This window comes from Narcine bancroftii, chromosome 5 (genome assembly GCF_036971445.1).
Source record: "Narcine bancroftii isolate sNarBan1 chromosome 5, sNarBan1.hap1, whole genome shotgun sequence".
NCBI lineage: Eukaryota > Metazoa > Chordata > Chondrichthyes > Torpediniformes > Narcinidae > Narcine > Narcine bancroftii.
Genome location: NC_091473.1, coordinates 64,981,971 through 65,004,783, shown reverse-complemented (window position 1 = coordinate 65,004,783; position 22,813 = coordinate 64,981,971). Strand labels below are relative to the sequence as shown.

General features: G+C 43.0%; 1 protein-coding gene across 1 annotated transcript in view; it reads left to right on the top strand.

The window, feature by feature from the left end:
- LOC138765298 (LIM homeobox transcription factor 1-alpha-like) overlaps positions 1 to 22,813 on the top strand; it is a 301,003-nt gene that overhangs the window by 100,615 nt on the left and 177,575 nt on the right. The window lies entirely within an intron of this gene.

Sequence of the window (22,813 nt, the reverse complement as noted above, 5' to 3'; positions counted from 1 at the left end):
GAATTTGGTTCTTGACCCTCTCCACTACTGAGTCCTCATTGAGGACTGAGTTTTGCTCCCCTGACTTCCTTCTGAAGTTCACATTCATCTCTTTGGTTTTTCTGACGTGGAACACAAAGTTATTTGTCATTACACCATTCAATGAGCTGATCCATCTCCCTCCTGTTCACTTCCTCATTGCCGTTTGTGATTCTGCCGACAACTTGGTATCATCGGCAAACTTGTAGATAGCCTTGGAATTGTGCCTGGACACAGTCATGGGTGTATAATTATTAGAGCAGTGGGTTAAGGGCACACCCTTTGGGTGCACCTGTGTTTATAACCAGTGAGGAGGAGGAGACGTTGTTTCCAATTTGCACTGACTGTGGTCTTCCAATGAGAAAGTCAAGGTCCATTTGCAGAGTTGGGTACAGAGTCCTAGAGTTTGTATCTTCTTGACCAGCACTGAGGGAATAATGGTATTGAAGGCCAAACTGTCATCGATGAAGAGAAGCCATATGTATGAATTGCTGTTTTCGAGATGACCCAAAGCTGAGTGGAGAGCCAGCGATATTGCATCTGCTGTGGAGTGATTGTGACATAGGCTCCACGATAGGACAGAATGGCAACAAAAATTTACACTCTGATTTTTATGGAAGAATTTCATGCTGTTATTTTCTTTCCGTACAACACAGGAGAAGGCCATTCAACCCATTCTTTCTTCTTCTTTGGCTTGGCTTCGCGGACGAAGATTTATGGAGAGGGTAAAAGTCCACGTCAGCTGCAGGCTCGATTAACTTGTAGAGTAGTGTTTTCAGATCATATTAAAAATTATTTTTCCGTACAATATAATTGTACAATGATGGTAATGAGTATGTTATACAAGCACTCACTGAAAATAGACTGTTGCCTTTGTGATATTCGTGAACTGATGCACAGAATGCACTCAAGAACTTACATAGTACTTGCACAGAAGCTGAACAACTCCTTGCCAATATTATGCATAGGCTAAACAATAATTTACTTTCGAGTATTTCATGACTTTACTTCAAACTTAATCTGTGCTATTAATGAGCTTTTCATCTTTGAGTTCACATGATGATACTCATGTAATACAAGTATTCAGGAGGAGTTACAGTGTGAGGTTAGTGAGCTTGTTATTACCGGAAATTTGCAGCCAAAATGTTGATCTTTGCAAGGTCAGGCCTGGTGTGATGATATCACCGCTGAATGACTGGAGATAATTATACATCCTGGCCATGACAGGCCATTAAAATATTGTGTCTAATGGGGTCCCTGGCATGTGCAATGTATCATCCCAAGGTCTGTGCGGTTTGTGCTTCATTGCAAGGAACAGAGGATCTCTGGTGAAATTGTTCCGTTTCAGACTGAGTTCCCATTCATCTCCAATGACTCAGGTCCATTGCTTCAGCTGCCCTCTGGTAGAGGGGAAAGGTTGTCCATCTTGTCACCGGTGCTGAAGAGGTCTTCCCTGTTCTCTGACAAAGATAAGCTGGCCTCAAGCTGCTGGCTAGTGCTTGCCCTCTGTATTCACAGGGTTGAGGTTTCCGAGGGCTGCTGATGTTGAGGAGCCAGTTCCAGATCAGGGCCAGTCCCTCTAGGAAAGCACAGAGAAGGGACAAATGCAGTAACAAAGTAGTAGGCAGTAATTACAAAGTAATTGCTCTGTAGTAACAACAAGCAGGTGCTGTCTCAAGGATTCGATGCCTTTGGCAGTGTGCAGTCAGTTCACTACTCCTCTCCATAGCCTCCTACACCCTCTAAACCCATGGTCTTTACTCCCTCACTTTTATCCTTCTGACTTCTACCACTGATCCCTTTGGCTTCAAGTCCTCATCCTTCTGCCTCTTGTCCCATTCCCTTTTGTACTGGTGTAAAACTGAGTCATTAGCCCCTTCCCCTTACCTCTTTCACACATTTCCCCAGCCCTCCATCTCCTATCCCTGCCAGATCTCTGCCTCTCCTCGCTGATCCCCTTACCTTCCCCAGCCCGCTGAACTATCTCCAGTGGCAGAGATGGGCAATGTTTGGGATGGTGGATGGAGAGGGATATGGATCCATCTGAGCAAGTTGCTACTACCTAGACTACTGTTAGAGCTGTGCTTACTGAGAGAAATGAGAGCACCCATTGGCAAGAAAGTTTTGTGGACAAGTGGAGTTTAAATTCAAGTTCATATTCAACTTTATTATCATCTGACTGCACATATTGTATATAACCACTGTTCCCTCTAAGCTGTACGCATTTTGCAACCAGTGCACAAAGGGAATTTACGAGTGCACAAAAGGTAAGTGACCTAAAATAATGTTGTAATTACCGTAATTATTATACTCATTGAAAATAATCTCTTAGCTAACTGTTTCTGTGAACTAGTTAATCATTTTTTCAAATACCACATTTGGACATCACTATTTTACGTCACCTTACCTTTCCTGTGCTGGTTTGTACAGCTATAGCACGGCTGCAGTCGTGTTCATATCGTAAAGTTTACGAAGATCTGTTTCAAATTCTGTAGATAGCTCACAGAGTTTTTATTGAAAAAAATATTAATTCACTATGTTGAATTCAAAAGAAATGGAGGGTGTGAAGCGGAAGAGAACTGCAAGTTTGTTTAAAGCTGAATGGCTTAACAAAATAGTAGAAAGTGCTACACCGAATGCTCATGAGGTCATGAATGTTCAGCTGCGAGAAATATTTATGTATGATTTGGAAACTGGAGTTACCTGTTTGTTTTGTCATAATGGGAAATTTGCTGCAGAATTATTGCCACTTGTTTTCCCAGTAAGTTGCATTGAATCTCACTCTCTCTCCAGCGTCATTTGGGATTTGAAGTGGTTAGTTTGTCAACTAGCTTTGTAATTGAATGGGTTTTGGTTTAACCATTTCCAGCAACTTTAATAATAATAATCTGTGAATTGATGGATGTTATTGTTTCACACAAAAATACTCATTAATGTTTTATTTAATGGAACAACAAACTGAACAAAATAGTTCAAAGTATAGAATAAAATCTTAAGTTAGTTACTTTTTAGAATGCAATCATACTAGTATTATATTAAAACATGCCAATACAGTTTCTTTAGCCATGAGAGATAGGCTGTGCCAAAATTACCTTGAAACAATTTCAAGTTTACATTTGCACAAGCATGCAGTGCCCACATATTTTTGTCACAGAAAAAAAAATTTGCATAACCTAAGATTTTTGCATGCACTGACTACTGAAAAATTAGAGGGAGCATTGTATATAACCAGATGAAACAGCGTTTCTCCAGACCATGGTACACACACATACACACACAATACACAGCACATAATAATCATGTATATACATAAAGATATAATTTAAAATAAATATTTAACTCCTTACAGGATTCCCAACCTCTGACCTGCTCTTGTAGTTCATGTATATGGCTCATCCTGTTCCCTTTGTGGTGAGTGGCGAGGATAGAAAGTGTATTGACCTAGAAATATTGGAGGAAGTGTTCAATGAATTCTGCAGTAGTATTGAAATCTCAAAGGGTGTAAGGTGTGCAGTTCAGACAACTGAAGGAGATAGGGTGGGTCTGCATCGCTGATAGCCAAGAGGTGGGGTAGTGCAGCGGGGAGAGCCGCCGCCTCATAGAGCCAGAGACCTGGGTTCCCCCATGACCTGATGAGTTCCACCCCCCACCACCTAGTGCTCCGGTTTCCTCCCATACCCAAACCAGTGGATTAATTGTTTATTGTGAATTGCTCTTAGTGCATTGGTGAGTGGTGGGATCAAGGGAGGGAGTTGATGCGAATGTGGGAATTCTTTAAAGGGTAGGATGAATGTAGGATTGTTATTAATGGGCAGTTGATGGTTAGCACCAATCTGATGGGTCAAAGGGCCTTTTTCCATGTTGTAGCTCTCTAGGACTGATTCCAAATTCTGGGTGAAGTTCATCCTGTAGCAGAAGGAAGGGAGAGTGGTGTCTGTCCCCTGCTGACTGGAGCTCAGGTGTACTGAGCTTCACAGCTGAAGCATTCCTATAACTTGCTAATTGAGTCCAAAATTACAGAGGATGAACAGAAATTCTCCAGCTTTAAGGGGAATTGTGGCCTGCTGGTTAGGTGTTAGAGTGGGCTGTTTCTCACAGTTTTGTAATGTGTGAGTGATGTTCTGTGGAAAGATGAGATGAGATTGCTCTTGCTTTTAAGTTCAGTGCAAATGAAGTGGAATTAGGGACCGAGGGATCTGCACTGGAAAGTGCTAATGATGGCAAATTATAAAGTGTGTAGAAAATTGGAAATGAGAGAGTGAAAGTCAGCTTGAACTCATGGGCAGAGCAATGGGCAGAGTTGACAGGAGATAGGTGCAGTTCAACTTGGGAGGGGATGGTGCTGAAATATCTTGAAAGTGTGGATAGTGGAGAGAGAGCGATGCATAATTTAGAACTGGAGTGCCCAAATTATAGCTGGTCTTGGCCTAGGCTACAGATGATTTAGGGAGGTGCATTGTTACCTTGTTCAACACCATGGTTGGAGGAAAGATTGAAACTCAGGACAGAGACTCACAGAATTATAGAGCATGGAAACAAGTTCTTCAGCCCATTAAGGCTGTGCCAGTCACCACCTATTTATACTAATCCTACACAGAGACTTGGGGTTCTACAGCTTCGGCCCAAGATATACATTTGCTTGCGTTCTGCCCATGTTCCTCGAAACAATCATATCCACATACCAGTACAACTCCAATTATCCAAAATTGGATTATCCAAAATTCTCATTTATCCTCATTATTTTGGACCCAGAAGTGACATCCGTTCACCTCCGAAAATTTTTGGATAAATGAAGATACCCGAAACAATCAGAAATCCTCATTTATCTGAAAAATTTTCAGAGCCTAACTGACCTCACAGGTTGAAAAACAATTCACGCAACATGAAATTAAAATGACGATTATCCTCATTTCAGGTAACTCCCTCCCCTCTCTCTTTCCGTTTCTTCTTTATCTACCCATATTGAGTTTTCTCTCCAACTCTTCCTCTCAAACTGAATGCCACTGCCTCCTAACTGCAAGCATTCGGAAGATCCCTTGTCCTGGCGTCAACAAGGAGAGTGGCCTCCCGGACAGGAGTGGGACCTTGGAGTGGGATCTCGGTGGGGAGGTGTCGGTGACCATCGGCAGAGGTTGTGGGGGGGCGAGTGTGCATAGTTGAAGACTGGTCTATGTCAAGCTCCAACATCGAGAACCAGGAAGCGAAGCCAGAAAAGCCCTGGCCAGAACGAGCCCACAGGGACAGGAGCCCACCAGTGAATGTTCCACCAGCTCAAGAAGTCTCCGCAGGGATCGGTGGCAGTGGTGGGGATATGTCGGGCATTGGTTGTGGCGGTTGGGAGGTCTTGGTGATCAGTTATGGATTGGGGACATGTCGGGGATCGGTGGCAGCCAGCATTTTAATGCTTAAAAAGCCTTCCCTTGTTGTTTGTGGTTTAAACACTATTATATGTGATTTGCTGTTGCTACTGAGCTGTTATTAAAAAGTGTCCAGTTATCCAAAAAATTGAGTCATCTGAAATAAGCCCAGTCTCGACCATTTCAGATAATCGGAGTTGTACTGTACTTGTCCAAATGTTTTTTAAGCTATAATTGTCCCTGACTCTACCACTTCCTCAGGCAAATCATTGCATATAGTCACCATTGTGTGAGAAGGAGCCCCAGCAGTCCCATTTAAATCTTTCCCCTCTACATTAATATCCCATTTACTCTCTCCCCATACCCATCAATCCCTCTCCCCCCTTCACCCCTACCCTAGATTGTATCCTTCAACTACACATTTGGGATAATTAACAGGGGCTGACTCATCTACTGATCCACACATCTTTGTGTGTGCATGTAGGAGCAGAGTGCCCCAGGGGAAAACCAGAGGTCACAAGGGGAACATACAAACTCCACAGAGGCAGGACTGATGCCATGGCTTCTGTAACTCAACTGATTACACATTTGGATTAAGCCAAGATTGGGTGGTGTGGGAGGGAGGTCTGATGGAGATGAAGGGTCAGAAGGTGACAGAGACCTGGCCATTAAAGAATCAGCAGTAGACCACGAGCATTCTTTGGCTTGGCTTCGCGGACGAAGATTTATGGAGGGGGTAAAAAAGTCCACGTCAGCTGCAGGCTCGTTTGTGGCTGACCAGTCCGATGCGGGACAGGCAGACACGATTGCAACGAGCATTAGTGTTGTGATAATGTGCCCAAGTGGACATCGTTGTGCTGGAGAAATTCAACAGGTCACACAGCATCCATAGGAAGTAAAGAACAATCAACATTTCAGGCTTGGGGCCCTTCATCGGGTATAACAGGGGTTATGTGTGAATGTGTGCTTGATGGTCAGCTCCAAGTCGATGGGTTAAAGAGCCTGTTTCCATGCTGCATTCCTGGTTTGTGCATATTTTGCTGACTCAAGCTGAGAGACTAGGTCAGATTTACCCTGAACTTGATGAAGGCTCTGAAGAGGCCAGGGGATGAGAGATGTGTGCATGTTCCATTTACACACCTCTTCAAATTCTCCTCGCCATGTCTGTCAGCCAGGTTTCTGAAAACCAGCCCAAGGAGGCTTCTCTTTAGAAGCTGTCAAAATCTTTAAAACCTTCCTGAAGTTGCTTCATGAAACTTGACCTGTGTAATCAAGTGTAGCACTTAACAAAAGACAAGATCCAGGGACCTCTACTTAAACCTTACATCTATCGCTTCCCAAGAAATTAAAAGCTTTCATTCAAAGTTTCAGAACTGAAATTTTTAATTGTCTTTTGGATATTTTTATCAGGTAAGCAAAACTTTCAGGAATTATTTCTCAACAAAGAGAAATATCGTGAAGTTGTGATAGTAAGAGATTTTAACTTTCCACATATTGACTGGGACTCCCAAATTGTAAAAGGGCTGGATGGCTTGGAGTTTGTCAAATGTGTTCAGGAAAGTTTTCTAAATCATATATAGAGGTACCAACTACAGCATGTGCAATACTCAATCTCCTATTAGGGAATGAGACAGGACAGGTGACAGAAGTATGTGTCGGGGAACATTTTGGGTCCAGTGATCATAATGCCATTAATTTCAAGTTAATTATGGAGAAGGATTGTTCCGGGCCTCGGGCTGAGATTCTAAATTGGAGTAAGGCCAATTTTGAGGAAATGAGAAAAGATCTAGAATTTGATGCTGTTTTCAGGCAAGGATATGCGAAATAAGTGGAAGACATTCAAAGGTGAAATTTTGAGAGTTCAGAGTTTGTATGTTCCTGGCAGGATCAAAGGCAAGGTTAGCAGGCATAGGGAACCTTGATTTTTGAGGGATATTGGAGGTCTGGTTCAGAAGAGGAGAGAAGTGTAGGCAACATGGAGTAAATAAGGTAATTGAGTATAAAAATACAAGAAAAACCTCAAGAAAGAAATCAGGAAGGCTAAAAGAAGAAATGAGGTTGCTTTGGCCGACAATATGAAGGAAAATCCTAAGGGTTTTTACAGGTATATTAAGAGCAAAAGTATAGTAAAGAACAAAATTGGTCCCCTTGAAGATCAGTGTAGTCGGCTTTGTGTGGAGCCAAAAGAGATGGGGAAGATCTTAAATGTTTTTTTTTACATCAGTATTCTCTCAGGAAACTGGGACAGAGTTGTGGGAAGTAAGGAAAACAATCATTGAGGTCATGGAACCTATACAGATTAAGGAGGATTAAATGCTTGCTGTCTTAAAGCAGATAAGGGTAGATAGATCCCCAGGGCCTGACAAGATATTCCCACTGGCCTTGAGGGAGGTTAGTGTAGAAATTGCAGGAGCTCTGGCAGAAATATTTAAAATGTATTTCACCACAGGTGTGGTGCCAGAGGATTGGAGGGTTGTTCACATTGTTCCATTGTTTATCAAGGGCTCCAAACATAACTCTGGAAACTATAGGCTGGTGAGCCTGATGTCAGTGGTAGGTAAATTATTGGAAGGTGTTCTAAGAGATCAGATATACAAGTATTTGGATAGCCAAGGACTGATTAGGGATAATCTACATGGCTTTGTGTGTGGTAGGTCTTGTTTAACCAATCTTATAGAGTTTTTTGAGGAGGTTACCAGGAAAGTTGATGAAGCTGTGGGTGTTGTCTACATGGACTTTAGTAAGGCTTTAGACAAGGACTCACATGGGAGGTTAGTCAGGAAGGTTCAGATGCTAGGTATTCATGGTGAAATAATGAACTGGATTCGACAAAGTCTGGATGGAGAAGTCAGAGATTAGTGGTAGAAGACTGCTTCTCAGATTGAAACCCTGTGACTAGTGGGGTGCCCCAGGGATCGGTGCTGGGACCATTGATGTTTGTCATCTATATCAATGATCTGGATCATAAGGTGGTAAAATGGATCAGGAAATTTGCAGATGACACTAAGACTGGAGGTGTTGTGGACAGCGAAGAAGGTTTTCAAAGCTTGCGGTGGGATCTGGACCAGCTGGTAAAATGGGCTAAAAAAAATGACAGATGGTGTTTAAAGCAGACAAGTGTGAGGTGTTTCATTTTGGAAGGACAAACGAAGAAAGCAGGACATACACAGTAAATGGTTGGGCACTGAGGAGTGTGGGAAGAACAGAGGGATCTGGTAATACAGATACTAAATTCCCTGAAAGTGGAATCACAGGTAGGGTTGTAAAGAGAGCTTTTGGCATTTTGGCCTTCATAATCAAATTATTGAGTACACCAGTTGGGAAGTTATAAAAATTGTATAAGACATTGGTGAGGCCAAATTTGGGGTATTGAGTGCAGTTTTGGTCACCTAACTACAGGAATGATATCAATAAGATAGAAAAAGTGCAGAAAAGATTTACTAGGATGTTGCCTGGACTTCAGGAACTGAATTACAGGAAAAGGTTAAACAGGTTAGGGCTTTATTACCTGGAGCATAGAAGAAAGAGGGGAGATTTGATAGAGGTATTTAAAATTATGAGGGTGATAGAGTAAATGTAGATAGGATTTTTCCTCTGAGGGTAGGTGAAATACAAACTGGAGAACATGGGTTAAGGGTGAAAGGGGAAAAGTTTAGGGGGAGCATGAGAGGGAACATCTTCACACAGAGAGTGGTGGGAGTGTGGAATGAGCTTCCAGCTGAAGTGATAAATGTGGGCCCAATTTTAACATTTAGGAAGAATATGAACAGATACATAAGATGGGAGAGGTATGGAGGGTGCAGGACAGTGGGACTAGGAAAAAAAATGGTTCGGCACAGACTAAAGGGGCCGAGGTGACTTGTTTCTGTGCTGTAATTGTTCTATAGTCCTATGGTTCTATGGAGTGTAGAATTAAACTGGACCCAAAATGATTCCAAACTGGCAAACTTGAACTCAAAAACTTCTGATTTACTTAGTTGATAATTTTGGTTAGTGTTCTAAACATTGTATATTTGTATATCTCATTCCAATTTTATGCCTTTCCAAATTTGCTAACTTCCAGTAAACTCATAGAATCACCTGGGATGAAAAGTTAGTCAGTGATGGTCAGTTGTGAACACAGAATACAAACACAGTGGGATAATTTCAAACCAGGGAGCTCTTCTTCTGATTTGCCAGATCCTTGTTCAAGAAAGGCAGGATACCATTGTGCAGGTGACCTCCCCTTGGGTTTGAGGACATGTGACAAGCTCAAAGTATTTGAGTACATGGAACATTGTTACACAGGGTCATGTACAGTCTCCACATCAGGAGCCATTGGGCAATAATGAGGTATAAGCATGAAACTGCATCTCCGTCAAAGAACAGCTCACTTGACCGGAGTGTTTCAAGACATCCTTCATTTTTCTCTGCATGCAGACATCAAGTCAACTCATCATACAGCACAGAAACAGGCCCTTTGGCCCACCACGTCCATGCTAACACTTTAGGCCCATATCTCCAATGATCCTATTTGATTAGATATGCATTAGATCTGTTTACTTCCATGCCTCACCTATTTAAGTGAGAGACTAAATGTGTTTTAAACATAGTGACTGCATTTGACCTCAGTGTCTTCTCGCTGTAGAAAAATTCTTACCCATAAAATCACCTTTAAACTCCTTCCCCTCTCACACAGACACACCAACATCTGGCCTCTTGTTCTTGATTCCCTCACTTTGATTTTGAATATCTACCCTACTTTTGCCTCATAATCTTCCATGCTTCAGGAGAAATAAGTCCAGTCTATGCAATTTCTCCCAATAACTAAAGTCCTCCAATCAAGGTGACATCCTGGTGAGCCTTCTCTGCACTCTTTCTAGCGTGACCACATCCTTCCCACAATGTGGTAACCAGAACTGTACACAACATTCCATGTAGTGTGGAGATTGGTATTGGGGGTAAGAGATTAATGGTCAATACATTAGCCATTTTCCTGGACTTGTCTGCTGCACTGAACCAGGTCAACAATCAAAGCCCATGTGGCCCCAAATACTCTCACTCTGGTTCGATTATTTTGCCTATCAACTTCAATTTCAACATTCAAACTCGGCTGGTGTTACTTTATGTTAAGACACCACTCTGTTTAACAATTATAAGCTCAGAGCCAAACTGACAAGGGTCATTTGTCACATACAAATGATTCAACCCCCACCCCCGAGGTAGTAAAGCAATGGGAGCTGTAAATGATAACAAGCTGTAACACAATTACAAGAGGCATAGATAGGGTGGACAGCCAACATCTTTTCCCAGGGTGAACAATTACAAATCCTACAGGACATTTGTTTAGGGTGAGGGTTGGAAAGTTTAGGGGAGATATCAGGGGTATGTTTTTTACACAGAAAGTGGTGGCTGTCTGAAATGCATTGCTGGGGGTGGTGGTAGAGGCTGGTGCAATAGGGTAATTTAAAAGATTCTGAGAAAGGCACATTGATGCAAGAAAAATGGAGGGTTATGGGTGTGAGGTTGGGAAGGGTTAGATTGTTGAGAAGGTTTATATAGGGGAGTACAATGTCATGGCCTGTACTGTGCTGGAATGTTCTATGTTCTGTGGTGGTCAGGATGTAAGGGCAGACAGGGGCTAATAGAGTCGTAATGGATGGTAATAGAAATACGGTTCAGGGGGGATGGGTTGGGGTGGGAGGGTGAAGGTGGTTGAGGAAATTCCTGTACCAGAGTTAAAGGCAACATTTATATCAGGCTCAAGTTGTGATGCATTATTAATAAATAGGAGGTTTACTGTTGCAGTGAAGTGGTTCTGTGGGAGAGAAGCTTTGCCAGGCGGAGTAAAGTACTAGAGAGCAGTCTGGACTGTATCTGCATCAACACTGATAAAAGAGTAGCAGCACTGCCCTTCACACTGCCTCCTTACCCCTCTTCCCTTGGACAGGATTGCGTGATCAATGATTACAAAATCAATTCAGCTAAATTGTTCTCATTGACTTGTTTCTCTCCCTGTCTGCCAGTGCAATCCTTGCTGCAGAAAGCATCTGTCACGCAAAGCCAGGAGATTCATGTCATTAAATACCCTTTGCAAAGAGGCTGCTTGCTGACATTCTGAAATATATTATTCAATCTTTGCTTGCCTTCTCAGTTCTCTGCCAACTCATTCATTAATTTATTAAAGTCTTAACACTTCATTCTAAACCTTGTGCCCCTACTTCCCTCTCCCTGAATCATCTCCCAATTAACTTGAGATGGCAGAGTGGAACAACTGATTCACGGCTCCAAGGACCTGGGTTCAATCCTGGTATCTGGTGCTGATGATGTGGAGTTTGCCCATTTTCCCTAGCTTCCCCTGAGTGCTCTGGTTTCCTCCTATATTCCAAAGGTGTTTGGGTTGACAGATTCATTGGCTGCTGTAAATTGCCCCAAAGTATATAGGTGATTGCTAGAAACTTGGGGAAGTAAAAAATACAGTTAACGTAGAATTAATGTAAATCAGGGTTTCCCAACCAGGTGGTGCGAGATAACATTTCAGTTTTTTAATAAATCCATACTCTTTCAATTTGGATAATATGTTGGATGTTGAAGAGCTGAAGGAAGATCTTATCGAACTGCGCACAAATCGTGTTCTTGAAATGCAGTTTGAAAGCAAAACTTTGGAACAGTATTGGTGTCGGCAATGGACCTGTTTCCAAGAATTTGTGAGAAAACACTAAATGTGCCCATCCCATTCGTGACGACATACTTATGCGAGTCTGGATTTAGTGCCCTTTTGTCAATCAAGACAAAATCTAGAAATCGCTTGGGTGCACAGGCAGACACGCGGACTGCTACCAGCAACAAAGGGCCATGTTTTGAAAAACTCTTAAGCAATAAACAGGAACAAAAGAGTCATTAAATGTAAATTGGCTTATGAACATTTGAACATTAGTTCTTTAATTTTGTTTAAAGAAATTTCATACATGGATGAAAATTTAATTTTTTTGTAGGGTTTATGCAACTTTTAATTTGTTGTAATATTTTTTCTTTTCCATATGTTTCATTTTTCTTTACATATTATTAAAAATTGATTATACAAATTTGTTTTGGTTACCTTCACCTTTATTCTTAAATAAATTATTACTTTAAGGGGTGTGAGAACATATTAAAATTTTTTAGGGGTGTGGGGGATAAAAGAGGTTGGGAACCACTGATGTAAATGGATGTTTGAAAATTGGTACCTACTTCATTTGCAAAGGAGTTTCTTTCTGGTGCTGTCTTTCAGTGACTATGGTCACTCCCAACACTCTCTCCCCCACCCTCCCTGAATCTTCTGCCAATTCTGCCTCAGCATCCTCTCCCCATCTTCCATGAATCCTCACCAACTCTCTTTTAGCACCCTCTCCAACTCCCTCCATGAATCCTCCCCAAATTTCCCTCAGATCCCTCTCCCCACCCTCCTTGAATTCTCCCCCAACCCTTTCTAATGCACCCCTCTGTCTCTCAGCTTGCTCGCTGAACTCTAACTCTTGAACCGTATTGCCACAATAATTGTTTTAATTTCAAAATGGACGTTATGCACAGTAAAGTATGTTTAGTGCAAGGTCTTTTCACATTCATAGTGTCAAATTTGTATGCGCACAAAATAAAAGAGTGTAACTTTTTCCCCACATTCATAGCATCATATTTGTTAGGACATTCTGTTGTACATTGTGGTGTTAACTATCCCCCTCCCCTTCTCGCCCACCCTACCCCTTACCTCTGCCTTCTCACCCACTCTATCCCTTCACCCTCCCCTCCTCACCCACCCTACCCCTTACCCCTGCCTTCTCACCCACTCTATCCCTTCACCCTCCCCTCCTCACCCACCCTGTCCCTTACCTCTGCCCTCCTCACACACCCTGTCGCAATCCCTTCTGCCTTCTCCACCTCACCAGCCAGTCTTTTAGAGGTCAGAGACTGGAACTTTAAATCAACATCTCTGATTACCTTAGGACTGGCACTTGCAGTTAAATTGATTTGAATTGTTTATTGTCACGTGTACTAAGTGAGAAGCTTTGTTTTGGGTACTATCCAGGCATCTAAGCCCATAATTAAGTGCAGCAGACAGTGCAATAAAAAACAAGAGTACAGTGTGGAGTGTTACAGTAAGTCAGTGAGAAGTGGAGTGTTACAGTAAGTTACAGTGTGAAGTGGAGTGCTACAGTAAGTCAGTGTGAAGTGGACTGTTACAGTAAGTCAGTGTGAAGTGGAGTGTTACAGTAAGTCACAGTGTGAAGTGGAGTGCTACAGTAAGTCAGTGTGAAGTGGACTGTTACAGTAAGTCAGTGTGAAGTGGAGTGCTACAGTAAGTCAGTGTGAAGTGGACTGTTACAGTAAGTCAGTGTGAAGTGGAGTGTTACAGTAAGTCACAGTGTGAAGTGGAGTGCTACAGTAAGTCAGTGTGAAGTGGACTGTTACAGTAAGTCACAGTGTGCAGGGTGAAGTGATACAAAGAAAAAGAACAAGGTATAGAGGAAAGTAGACTTAAATAGTGCAAGGGAATCATATTTTGCCAGTGTGAGATCCATTTAAGAGTCTGTTAACAGCAGGAAGGGAACTGTCCTTGAATCTGGAGGTTGATGCTTTCAAGTTCGTGATTCTTCTGCCTGATAGAAGGGGGAAAAGTGATCATGACCAGGGTGGATGGGTCCTTAAATATGTTGGCAGCAGGAGGTGAAGACAGAGTCAATGGTGGGGAGGATGGAATGATCATTTGGAAAGCAACAGCCAGCTGCCCAATGCCATCCTTAGTTCACCTGTTGCCCATGTGACACCACTCCTGGACTACACAAACTGACTGAGCAAACAACTGTGAGACAGTCACTTCTGAGAGCAATTTGATGGTGAAGAAAGTAAAGCCTTGCCAGCCTCACTCATACACCAGAGGCATGATTAAGAAAGACAGTGAATCAGAGCTCTGTGGTCAGCAGCCAGTGGGGGAAGTGTTCCTGATAATTCTCTGTTAAATGCCGAAGACCACCTTTAACCCAAGTCCGTGGGTGCAATGGACCCGTCAACCCAGTACCATGGCCCCCGAGTGTGCATGGCTCCTGTGAGTGAGGACAGTTCCCTTATCCTTTCTGCATCTCCTGCCTCACAGTCAGGTTAGAATCTGGACTCCTTGCAGTTTGACAGTAAATGTTTTGATAATCTCCTCCCTTTGCCTTCCTTTGAATCCTGCTTACCAGAAGCCCAACGTGTATTTATAAAAGTCCACCTGGAGGGAGATTTCTGCTGTAAGTGGAAATAAACAAGAAACTCTGCAGATTCTGGGGTTGAGTGCAGTGCAGATAAATGTTGGAGAAACTCAGCAAGTCATGCTGCATCCATAGGAAGTAAAAGGCACCAACAAGACTGGATACAGTCTGGGAGAATGTTCTGTCCGCTTATACAGCAAAGACTTCCCAGTAGCCCGCCATTGTAATTCCACACTCTAGTACACCACTGACATGTCTGTCCATGGCCTCATGTACTTCCAAATCAAGTCTACCCACAAATTCGAGGAACAATACTTATATTCCATCTCATCAGTTTCCAACCAGATGGCATTAACACCGACCTTCAATTTCTGTTAACCTCCTCCCTGGTCTCTCTTTATTCCTTTCCTCCAGATTCCCATCCCCTTCCCTTCTTTCAACCAGAGAGTTACCCTTCTAAGCCCTCTGTCCTTTCCATAGCATTGACTGCAAAGAGATCAGGACTGGTTCATAGACTGGGGACAGAGAACCCCAGAGGACTACATCTCACTGTTTTAGCACAAGCTGGCATGAACTATTTTCACTGTCATTGATTCCAGCATTGTGCACCTGATCTGTCACCCATGTTCAACGTGAGTAAATTACAGTGCTAAATGTAAGTAGAGATGTCAATACATCTCTCACCTGGCATCAGCATCAACTTCTCCAATTTCCATTAACTACCCCTCCCCCCATATCCCTGTCTCCTTTCCTCCAGCTCCCCATCCCATTCCTTTCCTTCTCCTATCAGAACTATCTCTCCCCATCACTTCAGCTTTTTTCTCTTCTCCCCTCCCTCCTGTATCCATTTATGAACTCTTACCTGTTAGCTTATGATTCTCTTCCTGCTCCTCCTTTCTCCTCTCCTCCTCCCATCTTTTTATTCAAATGCCTGCCTGTTTTTTCTTATACCTGGCAGAGGGCCAAGGCCTGAAAAATTGGTTACCCTTGACTTCCCATGGATGCTGCATGACCTGCTGAATTTTTCAAGCATGTTTGTGTATTGTGATCGACCCCAGCATCTGTGGTCTTTATTATTTGACTCTTGCCTGTAGCTACGCATTCATCTCAAACTGCCTGCAAGTGACACCATGTCACACACACTCATCAACTCTTTGCTCACTGAGCTACATCATCTTCCTATTCAGATATTCTTATGCCGCCCTTCAAATTCCCCTGTGGCCTCCCTCTGTAACTTCTTCAAGTCAACAAATGTACCAACTTCCTGCGTGTTCCTGACTTCCACTGTTACACCATTGGTGGGAGAGCAACTGGCTACTTTCTGGAGTTTCTTTTGGAAACCCCCTCTGTGCCTATTCCCAGCATTTAAGCCCTTCCTTAGACATAATTCTTGGACTAAATACTTGGCTACTTGTTCTAACATAGGTTTGTACATTTTGCTTGACAAAAACCTTACGATGCATCTAAGACATGCCTAAATTGTTGGTGATATAACTGTACTAGATTGGGTTGTGGTCCAATAAATGTTCGATTGCACTAATTAAATTGAAGATCCCTCAGGGTATTGATTTGACCTTACCTTATGATAAAAATGGGTCTTTTTGATTTTTTAAAAATTAATTTAAAAAATGTTTAAATTATAATGATACAGCATAGTAGCAGGTCCTTCCAGGCCATGAAACCTGTGCAATCCAATTAGACCTAATTAACCTACCAAACCCCATATGTTTTGAAGGATGGGAGGAAACCAGAGCACTTGGGGTAAACCCACACAGGTTACAGAGAGCGCCGGATTTGAACTCGGGTAGCTGGCGCTGTGATAGCATTGAACTAACCGCTGCACTGACCATATCACCCTCAGTTTCATGCAGGCTTCCATGTGTGCAAGTCCATCAGCCCCCTTTCCTCTCTCCATATCTCCCTGCATCTCTGCAGCTTACTCCCCTTCACACAATCATCAACTCCCATTCCATTCCTTAGATGAAGTTTGCAATGGCCAATAACTTGCATGACTCTGGGATGTGTTAGGAATCTGGAGCACACATTGGCAGAACATGCACCCTTAGCACAGACAGCACCAGAGACCAGGGTGGAACTCGGATGGGTGGAGCTGTATTTATTGCTGCATTTATTGCTGCATTTGTTCTATAAATGTTTTTGAAGTTGATGGAGAGAGAACCACTTTTTGCAGTGAACTAAGAGCAGAGCACCAGGGTACATTAGGGGAGAAGGGGAGGACGGAGCTGTGGTTATGTCGCAGGGCAGAGAGTTGCAGAATCCTGGTGGTTTATCCCCTGCCTTTGCTTGCCTATCCAGGTGCATGCAAGGCCAAGAGCCAAGGGGATTGCTTCTCCTCTGCAAGGAAACTCAATCACAAGGGTCCACACTCAACAGCATAGTCTACAGAGAAGGTCGTGGGGGAGGGGGTGTGGGTATCAGATTCAAAACTATTCAAGGTCAATCTCCCTGGCCCTGCTGAGTCTCCTCTTGAAAATAATTGTAACCCAGCTCCAGGCATTTTGCTGGGTTTGTGGCTCTTAGTCAAGAAAGTGAAGGAAAAAAAGCACAATGTTTACATGGGGTAAAGGAATAGACAGCTGGCTCGAGTAAGAGTCTCTTTTATGTGTTCTTTTGGATTGGAAATATTTGATGAAACAAGCTGGAAAATGGCCTGCCCTGCTTTCTATAAGAAATTTGTATGTTCTCCCGTGACCTGTTTGGGATTTCTCCATATGATTCAGTTTCCTCTTCTCCAAAAATGTACAGGGTTGGCAGTTTAATTGGGTATATTTGGACTGCATAGGTTGCATGGGCTTAAAAGCCTTTTACTGTGCTGCATTGCAAAAAACTAAAATTAAAAATAATATATTTGAAGACCAAGATCTTAGGTTTAGTGGAAAACTCATGGTCGGTTATCTCTTCCTTCCTATGTGTTTTTGACTTTAAAGTGATATGGGCCAAATGCAGGCAGGTGGGACTAATGTGGGTGGGTCATTTTGGTCAGCTTCAATCCTGACTTCTGACAAGCACATAGTAATGGTGGTCAAGAAAGTGCACCAATGTCTCTACTTTCTTGAAGACTAAGGAAGTTTGGCACATCCTATTTGCCCCTCAACAATTTCTAGTAGTGCTCTATTAAAAGCATACTTTTAATTTAATTTTAATTTTAACAAAATAGCACAATAGAAGCTCATTCCGGCCCATAAAACCCGTGCCACCCAATTAACGTACCCATCCTGGATGCTTTTGGAACACTGGAAGAAACCAGAACAGCTGGAGAAAACCTATGCAGGTCATGGGAAGAACATACAAACTCGTTATGAACAGCGCTCGATTCGAATCTGGATTGCAGGTACTGTTATAGTGTTGCGCTAATCGCTATACTAACCTGTATACCAGCATGGTAAGGGAGCTGCTCTGGTCAAGATCAGAAGAAGCTACAGAAGGTGGTGAATGCAGCTCAAAACATAACACAAACTTCCCTCCCCTCCACAGACTATGTCTACATCTCCCACTGGCAAGGAAAGGCAGCCAGCATATTGAAGATCCTATCACAACCCAGACACACTCTCTTCTCCCTCCTCCCATGGGAGAGAAGGCTCAAGAGTGAAAGAAGCTTAAAAACCTTTTCTTCCCCACAGCCACCAGCAGCCCGAATGAACCTCATAGCAGTGCTGTCATACTGCCCTTGCTAATGGATCTTCCTTTTCATTGTAACTCTACACTCTGTCAGTTGTGTTCTATATGAATGTTAGAGATAACATCAGAATGCTCACAGAAGAACCCTTCTCACTGTAATCAAATAAACAACTTAACAAGAATAACATATAACCATATAACAATTAGAGCAAAGAAACAGAACAGTTTGGCCCTTCTAGTCCATGCCAAACCTTCCATACTTCTCTCTCTCTCTCTCTCTCTCTCTCATCCATATACCTGTCTAACTCTTCCTTAAATATTAAAATTGAGCCCACATCTACCAGTTTGGCCAGAAGCTCATTCTGCACTCCCACCACCCTCTGAATGAAGAAATTCCCCCTCATGTTCCCCTATACTTTTCCCCTTTCAATCTCAATCTGTCCTCTTGTTTTAATCTCCCCCACATTGACTCTATCTGTCCCCCTCATAATTTTAAATACCTATATCTTTCTTTGGCTTGGCTTCGCGGACGAAGATTTATGAAGGGATATGTCCACGTCTGTTGCAGGCTTGTTGGTGATTGACAAGTCCGATGCGGGACAGGCAGGCACTGTTGCAGCGGTTGCAAGGGAAAATTGGTTGGTTGGTTGGGGTTGGGTGTTGGGTTTTTCCTCCTTTGTCTTTTGTCAGTGAGGTGGGCTCTGCGGTCTTCTTCAAAGGAGGTTGCTGCCTGCCGAACTGTGAGGCGCCAAGATGCACGGTTAGAGATGATATCAACCCACTGGCGGTGGTCAATATGGCGGGCACCAAGAGATTTCTTTAAGCAGTCCTTGTACCTCTTCTTTGGTGCACCTCTGTCTCAGTGGCCAATGGAGAGCTTGCCATATAACACGATCTTGGGAAGGCGATGGTCCTCTATTCTGGATACGTGACCCACCCAGCGCAGTTGGGTCTTCAGCAGCATGGATTCGATGCTTGCGGACTCTGCCAGCTCGAGTACTTCGATGTTGGTGAAGAAGTCATTCCAATGAATGTTGAGGATGGAGCGGAAACAGTGCTGATGGAAGCGTCCGGTAGAGGACCCATGATTCAGAGCCGAACAGGAGCGTGGGTATGACAACGGCTCTGTACAGGCTGATCTTTGTGTGTTTCTTCAGGTGGTTGTTTTTCCAGACTCTTTTGTGTAGTCTTCCAAAGGCGCTATTTGCCTGGCGAGTCTGCTGTCTATCTCTTTGTTGATCCTTGCATCAGATGAAATGGTGCAGCCGAGGTAGGTAAACTGGTTGACCGTTTTGAGTTCTGTGTGCCCGATGGAGATGTGGGGGGTCTGGTGGTCATGGTGGGGAGCTGGCTGATGGAGGACCTCAGTTTTCTTCAGGCTGACTTCCAGGTCAAACATTTTGGCAGTTTCCGCAAAACAGGACGTCATGCGCTGGAGAGCTCTGAATGGGCAACTAAAGCGGCATACTCTACTGGTCTGGGAAGCTTCAGGCTGAACGACGCCTATCTGGTGTTGGTTTCATGGTCAAGAACTCCATTGCCTCCCAAATACCTATATATTTACCTCTCAAATACATCAAATTACCCCTCAATATTCTATACTCCAGGGAATAAGGTCCCAGCCTGTTTAACCTTTCCCTGTAATTCAAACCTTGAAACCCAAGCAACATTGTTGTAAACCTTCTCTGCACTCTCTCTATTTTGTTAATATCCTTCCTATAATTCAGTGACCAGAACTGCATACAATATTCCAAATTTGGCCTTACCAATGCTTTATACAACTTCAACATGACATCCCAGCTCCTGTACGCAATTCTCTTATTTATGAAGGCCAACGTATCAAAAGCTTTCTTCACTCCCCTATCTACATGTGACTCCACTTTCAGGGAATTATGTACCAGAATTCCTAAATCCCTTTGTTCTACTGCACTCCTCAATTGTCTATCATTAAAGTGTATGACCTTCACTGATTATTCCTACCAAAATGTAGCACCTTACATTTATCAGCATTAAATACCATCTGGCATCTTTCTGCCACTCTTCTAACTGGTCTATATGCCTCTGCAAGCTTTGAAAACATTCCTCACTATCCACAAATAACCAATCTTAGTATATATACGTATTTACTAATCCAATTTATCACCAAATCATCCAGTTCATAAATATATATGACAAACAACAATGGACCCAGTATCGATTCCTGAGGCACTCTACTAGTCACCGGCCTCCAATTTGACAAACAATTTTCCACCATTACTCTCTGGGATCTTCCGTCCAACCATTGTTGAATCCATTTCACTACATCAACATGAATACCTAATGATTGAACCTTCCTACCTAATCTGTTATGCAGAACCTTGTCAAAAAAATCTTAAGAAAGAAATTTGAAGGGCTAGAAGGAGATAGGAAGCTTACTAAAGTCCATATAGGCAACATCCACAGCCCTCCCTTCGTCAACCTCCTTCGTAACCTCCTTGAAAAATTCCATAAGATTTGTTAAACATAATCTACCATGAACAAAACCATGTTGACTAATCATAATCAGTCTCTGTCTATCCAAATAATTGTATATCCATCCCTAAGAACACTCTCCATTAATTTACCTACCACCAACCGATGTCAGACTCACAAGCTTATAATTACTCAATTTACTTTCAGAGCCATTTTAAACAGTGGTATAACAAGAGCTGCCATCCAATCCTCGGGCACCTCCCATGTGGCTAATGACATTTTAAATATTTCTCTCAGAGTCCTCGCTATTTCTACACTAATGTTCCTCAAGGACCTAGGGAATATCTTGTCAGGACCTGGAGATTTATTCACCTTGATTCTCTTTAAAATAGCCAGTATTACCTCCTCATTAATCTGTATATTTTCCATGACCCCACTACTAGTTTTCCTTACTTCACCTGACTCAATATTTCTTTGCTTAGTGAAAACTGAAGAAAAATTAATCATTTAAAATTTCTCCCATCTCTTCTGACTCCTCATGTAGCCTACCCCTCTTTTCTTCAAGGGGCCCAATTTTATCCTCCCCATTCTTTTACTTTTAATGTACCTGTAGAAACCCTTTGGATTTATTTTTACCTTGCCTGCCAAAGCAGCCTCCTATCTCCTTCTAGCCCTTCAAATTGATTTCTTAAGATTTATTTTGCACTTTTGCTGTTCCTCAAGCACCTCATTTATTCCCTGCTGTCTATACCTATCGAACACATCCCTCTATTATACACATCCCTCTTCCTCTGAACCAAATTCCCAATATCCCTTGAAAACCAAGGCTCCCTATATTTACCACCCTTTCCTTTAATCCTTACAGGGATTTAGAATATCCTCCATTTATCTGTTGCATCCTTCCCAGAAAATAAATGATCCCAATCTACAACTTCTAAATCCTTTTGTATCTCCTCAAACTTATCCTTGTTCCAATCAAGAATCTCAACCTCAGGCCCAGCACTATCCTTCACCATAATTCTTTTTTCTTCTTTTCTTTGGCTTGGCTTCGCGGACGAAGATTTATGGAGGGGGTAAAAAGTCCACGTCAGCTGCAGGCTCGTTTGTGGCTGACAAGTCCGATGCGGGACAGGCAGACACGAGTGCAGCGGTTGCAAGGGAAAATTGGTTGGTTGGGGTTGGGTGTTGGGTTTTTCCTCCTTTGCCTTTTGTCAGTGAGGTGGGCTCTGCGGTCTTCTTCAAAGGAGGTTGCTGCCCGCCAAACTGTGAGGCGCCAAGATGCACGGTTTAAGGCGTTATCAGCCCACTGGCGGTGGTCAATGTGGCAGGCACCAAGAGATTTCTTTAGGCAGTCCTTGTACCTTTTCTTTGGTGCACCTCTGTCACGGTGGCCAGTGGAGAGCTCGCCATATAATACGATCTTGGGAAGGCGATGGTCCTCCATTCTGGAGACGTGACCCATCCATCGCAGCTGGATCTTCATAAGCGTGGACTCGATGCTGTCGACCTCTGCCATCTCGAGTACTTCGACGTTAGGGATGTAAGCGCTCCAATGGATGTTGAGGATGGAGCGGAGACAACGCTGGTGGAAGCGTTCTAGGAGCCGTAGGTGGTGCCGGTAGAGGACCCATGATTCGGAGCCGAACAGGAGTGTGGGTATGACAACGGCTCTGTATACGCTTATCTTTGTGAGGTTTTTCAGTTGGTTGTTTTTCCAGACTCTTTTGTGTAGTCTTCCAAAGGCGCTATTTGCCTTGGCGAGTCTGTTGTCTATCTCATTGTCGATCCTTGCATCTGATGAAATGGTGCAGCCGAGATAGGTAAACTGGTTGACCGTTTTGAGTTTTGTGTGCCCGATGGAGATGTGGGGGGGCTGGTAGTCATGGTGGGGAGCTGGCTGATCCTTCACCATAATTAATCTAAAACTAATAGTATTATTATCACTAGACCCAAAGTGTTCCCTAACACAAACCTCTGTCACCTGATTTATCTCATTCCCTAATTGCAGATCCAATACTGCCCCCTCTCTAGTCGGTTTTTCTATGTATTGATTTGAAAAAAAACTTTCCTGAACATATTTGATAAACTCCAACCCATCCAGCCCTTTTACAGTAGGGGCGTCCCAGTCAATGTGCAGAAAGTTAA